Consider the following 10,481-nt stretch of genomic DNA (forward strand, 5'->3'; position numbering starts at 1 on the left):
ATTTATTTTTGCCATTCTAATTTAGATTTTAGGATAAGTGTAAATCACTTTCACCATAAATCCAACCACCCACTTAGAAAATTAACTCTACATGCAATTAAAATTCATCTCCTTGTGGGATCAACACTAGTCACCATTGATTTATTCTACAATATATTTGTGCACTTGCGAATTCAATAAAATTTGCACAATAAGTTTTTGGCACTATTACCGGTGAGGTAAGTTATTTTAATTCGTAAAATTAATTTTTTGTAAAATATTATTTTTTTAGTTGTTTTCATGTAATGTTTTTCAAAAAAAAAAAGAAAAGAGAAAGTGATTACATTGAGGTAAGTGTTTCTTTCTTTTCTCTCTTTAAATTTCTGTAATTAATTTTCCCAGATATTTTCCTTGTAACGTTTATTTTTTGTTAATTTATAAAGTTATTTTAATTTTAGTTAATTTATTTCACATTTTTTTACATCACTTGAGTGTGTTTTCATAGGAAGGTTATAAAAGCGTGATAAGGTTAGTATCGTAATTTCTCATTTTTCTTTATTTTTATTAGTTTTGTTCTCTTTTTTTTGTGTTTATTCCATGCATGGTCGAGTGTCACAATTTCCTAATCTTGAGCCTATAAACTTTGAATTGGAAAAAACACTTTGCACACACAAACACGTTGCAATTAAAGATAAAATTGAAATGGATTTGCATCAACAACAACAACCACCATAAGAGATGCCATTTAATGACTACTTCAGTCCCTTACCTAATTTGAACACATCATGCATAAGATACCCAAATATAGTTGCTAAGAGTTTTGAGCTAAAACCTAGTGTGCTAAATTGTCTCATAACATTCTATAGCCTCGAAAATGAAGACCCATATAATCATCTGAATGATTTTTATGTTGTTTGTCAAACTTTTAAATATGAGAATTTTTCAGATGATGATGTTAAACTTAGATTATTTTCATTTTCTTTAAAAGATAGAGCTCGTTCATGGTTTAATACATTGCCTGCTAATAGCATTACATCATGGGAAAAAATGTTATTCGCATGGAAATTTCTGAGTTCACCCAAAGAGAAAACGAGCAGTTTTTTGAAGCATGGGAGCGATTCAATGGGCTACTCTTGAAGTGTCCACATCATGGGTACGAGAAATGGCACCAATGCCAATACTTTTTAGAGGGATTATTGCCGCATGTGCAAGAATGACTAATGGCAACAAGTGGAGGAGAGCTAATGTCAAAAAGTGCATAAGAGATTTGGGATTTCTTCCAACGACAAGCGGATAATTCCCAACAACGGAGTCAATCACTCAAGAATATTAAAAAAATTGAGGGAGTGAATGAGATTCACATTGGCGAATCAACTTCAGAAATTAAAGAAGTCAAAAAGATAGTTGAAGGTCTTTCCCGACAAATAGCATCGTTAACGGCTGCTAAATCAACAGTGCCACATGACCATGACTCATACCCAGATCAAGCCAATGCCATCGGTGTGATGAGAAAGCCATCAAATTATAACCTTACTCCAACACATATAATCCTGAATGGAGAGACTATCCTAATTTTTCATGGTCTCAAGGATTCCAACAGAATGGACCAGCAGCTCCAGCTCCACCATGCAACAAATTCCTCAAGTTCCTCAAGTCTCTCAGCTACCATTTAGACCATACAATCATAACCCAAACTACTCTCAACCCAGACCATGGGAGGATGCATTCCAGAATTTTAAAAATCTTACTCACTCCACGATCGAGCAATAGAATCGCATCATTGATGAACTACGAAATGAGATGAGAGCAGGCTTCAACTCACAAACCCAATTAGATTCAAACCTCGAAAAGATGGTAGGACAACTTGCATCTTCAATTCAAACCTTGGCAATGACTGTGGAGAAAGGAAAATTCCCAAGTCAACCAGTGCCTAATCCTAAAAAAGTGCATGAAGTAAGTACTAATTCACCTTAGCAGCATGGAGAGGTCAAAGTCGTCATGACCTTGCGAAAAAGAAAAGAAGTCGACAATAAAGTTAAGATGCCGGTGACAAAAACAACTCAAATTGTACCTGTAAATGCTGAGGACTCATCATTGAGGAGAAAAAAGAAACTAACTCACGAGAATACATTCTCAAAGCTTTATTTCCCCAAAGGTTAGCTAAATGAAAGAAGGGAAAATCCACAGGTGAGATTTTTGCAATCTTTAAACAGGTAAGTGTTAACATCCCTTTGCTTGATGTTATAAAACAAGTGACATCTTATGCCAAATTTCTTAAAGATCTTTGTACTAAAAAGAGAAACATTCACGTTCAAAACAATGACTTTTTAACAGAAAACGTTAGCTCTATATTCCAACACAAAATTTCTCTAAAATGCAAAGACCCAGGCTCCTCCACTATCTCATGTAGAATAGGAAACCACATAATTGAGAATGCTTTGTTGGATTTAGGAGTTAGTGTAAATATGTTGCCTTACTCAGTATTTGTGAAGTTTGGACTGGAAGAATTACACCCAACTCCAGTGGTGTTACAGCTTGCAAATTGGTCCACAAAAATACCTCGTGGTATTGTGGAGGACATGCTTATTCAGGTAGATAAGTTTTATTTTTCTATTGATTTCATTGTAATTAACACTCAATTAGTCCAGGATTCAAGGAAGCACATCCCCATTATCCTAGGCTGACCTTTCTTGGCAACTGCCGATGTTCACATTTAATGCAGGACTGGAAATATGCAGTTGTCTTTTGGCAGCATGAATATGGAGCTAAATATCTTCAACATTGTTAAACAACCTCATTATGCAGATGCTGGAATTATTGATGTGGATTTAATAGAAGAAATAGTTGATAATATTTTTCTTTCAGACCTTAGTGATGACACTTTACAAACATGTTTAACTCACTTTGGTTTGGATTTTGATATTTACAGATCAGTCGATAATGAATTGATACCCACTAGAGTGACTACAGGGTGGTGTGTATGCATTGATTATAGAAAGTTGAATTATATCACACGTAAAGACCACTTTCCTTTACCCTTTATTGATCAAATGCTTGATAGATTAGCAGGTCAAGAATTTCATTGCACCAAAAGATCAAGAGAATACCATTTTCACTTACCCTTTTGCTACTTTTGGATATAGGAGAACGCCATTTGGATTATGTAATGCACTTGCCACATTTCAACGTTGCATGTTAAGCATTTTTTCTGATATGGTTGAACGATTCCTTGAAGTCTTTATGGATGACTTTTCTATTTTTGGTGATTCATTTGATCAATATTTACATCATCTAACACTAGTTTCTGCAAAGATGTATATAGAAGAACTTGGTCTCAAATTGGGAGAAGTGTCATTTTTTGGTAAAACAAGGTATTGTTTTCAGTCACATCATTTCGAGTAAAGGTTTTAAGGTTGATAAAGCCAAGGTGGATCTCATTTCCAATCCTCCTCCACCTAAAACAGTTAGAGAAGTAAGATCTTTCCTTGGGCATGTTGGTTTTTATAGACGTTTAATTAAATATTTTAGCAAAATTTCTAGACCCTTATGCAATCTACTTGCTAAGGATGCACCTTTTGTCTTTGATTATTCATGTCTTGTGGCATCACCCATCATTCAGCCCCCAAACTAGAGCTTACCATTCAAGCTCATGTGTGAGGTAGCTGATTATGCAGTAGGAGCAGTATGAGGACTTTGAATGTCATACTGCTAGTATGACATTGAATGATGCATAGTTGAACTATTCAACCACTGAGAAATAAATGCTAGCAGTAGTGTTTGCATTAGAGAAATTTCGATGTTATCTCATTGGTTATAAAATAATTGTGTTCACTGATCATACTGCTCTTAAATATCTTCTCACAAAGAAAGATTCAAAAGCTAGACTAATTTGTTGGGTGTTCCTTTTGCAGGAATTTGATTTGGAATTCAAAGATAAGAAAGGCATAAAAAATGTTGTGGCTAACCATTTCTCTCGTCTCAATTTTGACACAATTACAAAACCATTAACATTGAATAAGTCATTTCCAGATGAACAATTGATGAGTGTGGAAGTATTACCATGGTATGCTGGTATCATTAATTATCTAGTTACAGGTCAACTTCTAGAGCATTGGGCCAAGCAAGACAAAGCCAAATTTTTGCAGATCAAATTGTCATACTATGTGTCCCAGAAAATAAATTTCAAAATATCATTTCATTCAACCCTGAACAAGCTTGTGGAGGTCATTTCAGCTCTAAGAAAATAGCTACTAAAGTTTTACAATGTGATTTCTATTGGACAATTATATTTCGAGATACTTACATTTTTTACTCTTCATGTGATAGGTGTCAACGAATGAGGAGCATTACACGAAGGAATATGATGCCACTAAATCCAATTTTAGTGCTTGAGATTTTTGATGTATGGGGTATCAACTTCATGTCATGACCTCCACAAGCTTGTTCATGGCAGAATGAAAGGATATTTTGAAATTGATTTTCTAGGACATATAGTATGACATCAATACATGTTGGTTGTTGTTGACTACGTATCGAAATGGGTAGAAGCAATTCCATGTAGAACAAATAATCACAAGATGGTGATAGAATTTTTGAAAAGCAACATTATTTTACGCTTTAGATTCTTTCGAGCAATAATCAGTGATGGTGGTGCCCACTTTTGTAACAAATTATTCAAAACTCTTTTGACAAAGTGTTCCATCACCTACAAAGTGGCGAACCCATATCATTTGCAAACCAGTGGCCAAGTCAAGATCCCCAATCAAAAAATAAAGCACATATTAGAAAAGACGGTGAGGTTAGACAAAAAAGATTGGTCATCGAGACTTGATGATGCATTAAGGGCATATAGAACGACTTTCAAGACCCCGATTGGGATGTCACCCTATAGGTTAGTGTATGGAAAAGCTTGCCACCTGCCTGTGGAACTCGAGCATCGTGCGTACTGTGCCATCAAGAAATTCAACTTTGACATGTAGCAGGCTAACTCAGAAAGAAAATTACAGCTAGCAGTACTTAAAGAAATTCACAATGATGCATACAAAAATGCCAAGATTTACAAGCAACGAGTGAAAGTCTTTAATGACAAGTAAATTTTGAGAAAATCTTTCACCCTAGGTCAGAAAGTGCTTTTATTCAATTCTCACTTGCAAGTTACGCTCTCGATTGTCTAGTCCCTTTATTGTTCACATTGTTTTTCCACATGGACTAATTAAAATTAAGGATCCAAATAACGGTGTCACTTTTAAAGTTAATGGTCAAAGATAAAAGTCATATCTAGAGTACCAACCACATGGAGAAGATACTGAAATAAATTTGAGTGATCCACCAAATTTCAATTAAGATTTCTCTTTCTTTTCAGTGATTTGATCTTATTTGTTTTTCTTTCTTTTTACTATTCTTTTGCTAATTGAAATTATTTTTGCATAAGTCAGAAAGTGCTTTTATTCTTTAATGACAAGTAAATTTTGAGAAAATCTTTCACCCTAGGTCAGAAAGTGCTTTTATTCAATTCTCACTTGCAAGTTACGCTCTCGATTGTCTAGTCCCTTTATTGTTCACATTGTTTTTCCACATGGACTAATTAAAATTAAGGATCCAAATAACGGTGTCACTTTTAAAGTTAATGGTCAAAGATAAAAGCCATATCTAGAGTACCAACCACATGGAGAAGATACTGAAATAAATTTGAGTGATCCACCAAATTTCAATTAAGATTTCTCTTTCTTTTTAGTGATTTGATCTTATTTTATTTTCTTTCTTTTTATTATTCTTTTGCTAATTGAAATTATTTTTGCATAAGTCAGAAAGTGCTTTTATTCTTTAATGACAAGTAAATTTTGAGAAAATCTTTCACCCTAGGTCAGAAAGTGCTTTTATTCAATTCTCACTTGCAAGTTACGCTCTCGATTGTCTAGTCCCTTTATTGTTCACATTGTTTTTCCACATGGACTAATTAAAATTAAGGATCCAAAGAACAGTGTCACTTTTAAAGTTAATGGTCAAAGATAAAAGTTATATCTAGAGTACCAACCACATGGAGAAGATACTGAAATAAATTTGAGTGATCCACCAAATTTCAATTAAGATTTCTCTTTCTTTTCAGTGATTTGATCTTATTTTATTTTCTTTCTTTTTACTATTCTTTTGCTAATTGAAATTATTTTTGCATAAGTGTGTTTGTTTAACCATTAAGTTTTCTTTTATCATTGTTAATTATGAGTGCCTCAGCTAGACAGATCCTCTTAGACCTCTTTGGACAACTTTAACATGTAAAATCTCATCTCAGAGGCCAAATACGATTTTGTAAAACACATCATATTTGGGATCTACAACCACCAGAGTTAGTATACCATGTTGAGGCTTTAGAAATGGTGTCTGATAATAGGGAAGACAAGATTTAATTCATTAAGGATGGCTTGAATAAGGAGTCATTGGATGATATCCTTTTGTCTCTTAAAACGCATCCCAATGGATATGTATAAGGAGCAATTCTCCAGTTATGACCATTATTCCAAAATGAGCGTGCACGATATAGTCTCGGAAATCTGACTATAAACAACCATGTTTGCCAGTTTATAAGAAAACTGGATGGGAAGCCTATCCTCGACCCATAGAGGGCGTTCAAGCCATTTCTAGACGTAAAACCTGTAACACCCTAGGCGAATCCCACATCGGCAAAGCACGGGAGAGATGCTGGGTTTATAAGGGGTGATCCACACCTTAATTGGCAAGACGCGTTTTGGGGTGTATGGGCACCCCAAGAACAAATCCGTGCAGGCCTTGTTAAGGCCCAAAGCGGACAATATCTTGCCAGGTCTGGGTTGGGTCATGACATTGTGGTATCAGAGCGGCTCCGCGTGTCCTCTTGAGCGATGGTGGGGCAAACCTCAGCGAGGACGCTGAGTCCCCAAGGGGGGGTGTATGTAACACCCTAGGCGAATCCCACATCGGCAAAGCACGGGAGAGATGCTGGGTTTATAAGGGGTGATCCACACCTTAATTGGCAAGACGCGTTTTGGGGTGTATGTACGCCCCAAGAACAAATCCGTGTGGGCCTTATTAAGGCCCAAAGCGAACAATATCTTGTCAGGTCTGGGTTGGGTCATGACATTGTAAAGCTAATTTTGTTATCAAAATTAGTAATCCTTTAAGTAGTATCAAAACATTTATACTTATAATAATAATAACAAAATACTTATACATATCCAGTACATTAGGAATGAAGTTACTTACCTCGACAAATGAACTTGGATTAACACACCCAACCCAGACCTGGCAAGATATTGTCCGCTTTGGGCCTTAACAAGGCCCGCACGGATTTGTTCTCGGGGCACCCATACACCCCAAAACGCGTCTTGCCAATTAAGGTGTGGATCACCCCTTATAAACCCAGCATCTCTCCCGTGCTTTGCCGATGTGGGATTCGCCTAGGGTGTTACATACACCCCCCCTTGGGGACTCAGCGTCCTTGCTGAGGTTTGCCCCACCATCGCTCAAGAGGACACGCGGAGCCGCTCTGATACCACAATGTCATGACCCAACCCAATGTCATGACCCAACCCAGACCTGGAAAGATATTGTCCGCTTTGGGCCTTAACAAGGCCCGCATGGATTTGTTCTTGGGGCGCCCATACACCCCAAAACGCGTCTTGCCAATTAAGGTGTGGATCACCCCTTATAAACCCAGCATCTCTCCCGTGCTTTGCCGATGTGGGATTCGCCTAGGGTGTTACATACACCCCCCCTTGGGGACTCAGCGTCCTCGCTGAGGTTTGCCCCACCATCGCTCAAGAGGACACGCGGAGCCGTTCTGATACCATAATGTCATGACCCAACCCAGACCTGGCAAGATATTGTCCGCTTTGGGCCTTAACAAGGCCCGCACGGATTTGTTCTTGGGGTGCCCATACACCCCAAAACGCGTCTTGCCAATTAAGGTGTGGATCACCCCTTATAAACCCAGCATCTCTCCCGTGCTTTGCCGATGTGGGATTCGCCTAGGGTGTTACAAAACCAGAGGAAGATGTGATCCACAGTCATAATTACCTGTAAATATCTTTTTATTTCACTGTTGTTTTATTTCAATGTTATCATTTGCATTCTCATCTTTAATAATTTTATTTTATCATTGTTTGCTTTTTCCTTTTTATTGTTTTTTTTTTACTCTCGAGCCATGTGCTTTACGCCTTAATTGACACAGACATGCGTTCTCATCTTTAATAATTTTATTTTATCATTGTTTGCTTTTTCCTTTTTACTATTTCCTTTTTGACTCTCGAGCGATGTGCTTTACGCGTTAATTGACACTGACATGCTACCTCATACACAACTGTGAACTATTGTCACCAAGATCCTTAAATATGATTTTTCTTAAGCACTCACAAATTATTTTTGAGAAGTATCCTAATGGCAGCTACTCCCAATAAACAATTCAAGAACATTTGTGTGCTCTCTAGGTTTAACTATGGCAAATATAAAGAGTTCGTTGAGGTAACCATAGATCTTGGTTGGAGCATAGCAGCAAGAAAATTACACTTGGTATATGAGGATGTGACCAAGGGTTATCAAAACTGGTCTCAGAAGCTGCTTATATCAATGAGAGCCAAGTGTTGGACATTATCCCAAGAGCCCTAAAACTATTAGGTTGTTTCTCTAACTCACCAACTGGAGAAGAGTTAGTTATCTTAAGTATGCAAGAAAGAAAAACTGAAATGCTAAATCATGCTGATGCTTTTATTTTCCTACCAGGAGATCTTGCAACTCTAGAGGCACTTATCACATTAGCATCTTGGGCCCATCTGAACATTCACCAGAAACCCATCGCTTATCAATCAAAGCCAGATCCCAGGACCTTTGTGTTGGAGTGTCCAAATAATGATGGTAACAGTAGCCGTGGTAAGAAGTGCAAATTAGATTTAACTCTCCACTTGTAAATATTTTCTTCAATGTTGCACCACCCAGGTGACGTCTTCTAAACTCTACTTTTTTCCTTTAAAACATTGAGGACAATGTTTTGTTCTGGTTGGGGGAGGGAATAGTTGAAAATTATGGATTGTTGGTTAAGTTTTTACTCATTTTTTATTATAGAGACTAACCGTGGCTAACTTTTTGAGTCTTCTTAGTTTGAAAGTAAAAAAAAAACAGACATTTTCTTTTTCTTTATTAAGCTTTGACAATAATTTTTTTCCTTATTCTTTCTAACTTTTTCTTTATAAATATACACTTTCAAATTTTTAAGGCGACGATGGCTGAATATAGAGTGTAGTGATTCTAGAAACACATCTTCTTAGTTTAAAACAAAAATTTTACTTTCCGAATATTTTCTTTTTCTTTATTATCTTATTATTAAGCTTCAACAATCATTTTAAGTGTGATATTTCTAACTTCTTTTTTTACCATTAGTTTTTCTACATTATTTTCATCTTTCTACATGCATACTTTCATGTTTAGAATAGGTTTAGGGGTAGAATGTCATTAAAAAAAATTGTGATCTTTTAACATTAGATGACACGATGACTTTCAAATGTTAATATTTGTATTATATTTGGTCTTGAGTGATGTTACACCATGTTTGCAACTCTACATGTTGATGTCGGACACAAATATAAGTTGCTTGAAGGAATGCACATGTCATAATAAATTCCAAGTGAGTTTTTAAGCCTGTCATTTTTCTTAGAGAGTAACCCTTTTTGCTCATTCTTCATACAACTTAGTAGTTTATTATTTTGTACACGATCTCTAGATTTCTATTGAGTCAACCCTATAAAAAAATAAAAGAAAAAATATGTGTTGCTACATCTGAAGGTCCATCTAACTCGCTGACATGGAAGATTATTTAGAGCTCTAAAAGACGATGGAAATACCATATTTGACCCGTTTGAGCCTTTTTAACCACCCCTTTTATGAAATATTCATAGTTAACCCTTTTGAGCCTTTTATACATATAAAAAAAATATTTTCTTTGTCAACTTATCATCTTGACCTACTTCGATTTGGAGTATTACCCGATGTCTCACAAGATTATTTTTATCCTAACAAAACATGATTTCAAGTCCAAAATAAAATATTCCCAATTTGAAAACCCTACTAGCAGCCAAACCTCTCTCTTCAAAATTTACCAAATTTTCACTCATTTTTTATCATATTGAGCACTCACATTGTTTTCTATACCCTTCATTTACATTCTAATTGATTTATTTTCTTTCAAAACACCAAATTACCGAAAACCCTATTTTTGTATTTATGGTTGGGATAGAGTCTTCAAGGGCTGGAACAAGACAAAAATAAATGACAAGGAGCAATCTAGCATCTCCTAGGGAGTGTTGAGTGTTAGAAAGTGTATATTTATAAAGGAGAAAATCATCATTTTACACTCCGAGTCTCACTAACATCCCTATATTTATGCATTTAAGTCCCTTGTAATTTAATTATGTGTGTTTTATTATAATTATGTATTTTATGTATTTTAGGGGGCATCATGGTCATTTCACAATGAACGA

At 35.9% G+C, this 10,481-nt stretch overlaps 1 non-coding gene across 1 annotated transcript; it reads right to left on the minus strand.

Annotated features, from left to right (window-relative positions):
- Positions 1-1,031: 1,031 nt before the first annotated feature.
- LOC112095947 lies at positions 1,032-1,135 on the minus strand. The gene has a single exon (XR_002904107.1). It is a non-coding gene; the product is annotated as a small nucleolar RNA R71 (small nucleolar RNA).
- Positions 1,136-10,481: the final 9,346 nt, after the last annotated feature.

This window comes from Citrus clementina, unplaced genomic scaffold, assembly GCF_000493195.1.
Source record: "Citrus clementina cultivar Clemenules unplaced genomic scaffold, Citrus_clementina_v1.0 scaffold_1, whole genome shotgun sequence".
In the NCBI taxonomy this organism is placed as follows: domain Eukaryota; kingdom Viridiplantae; phylum Streptophyta; class Magnoliopsida; order Sapindales; family Rutaceae; genus Citrus; species Citrus x clementina.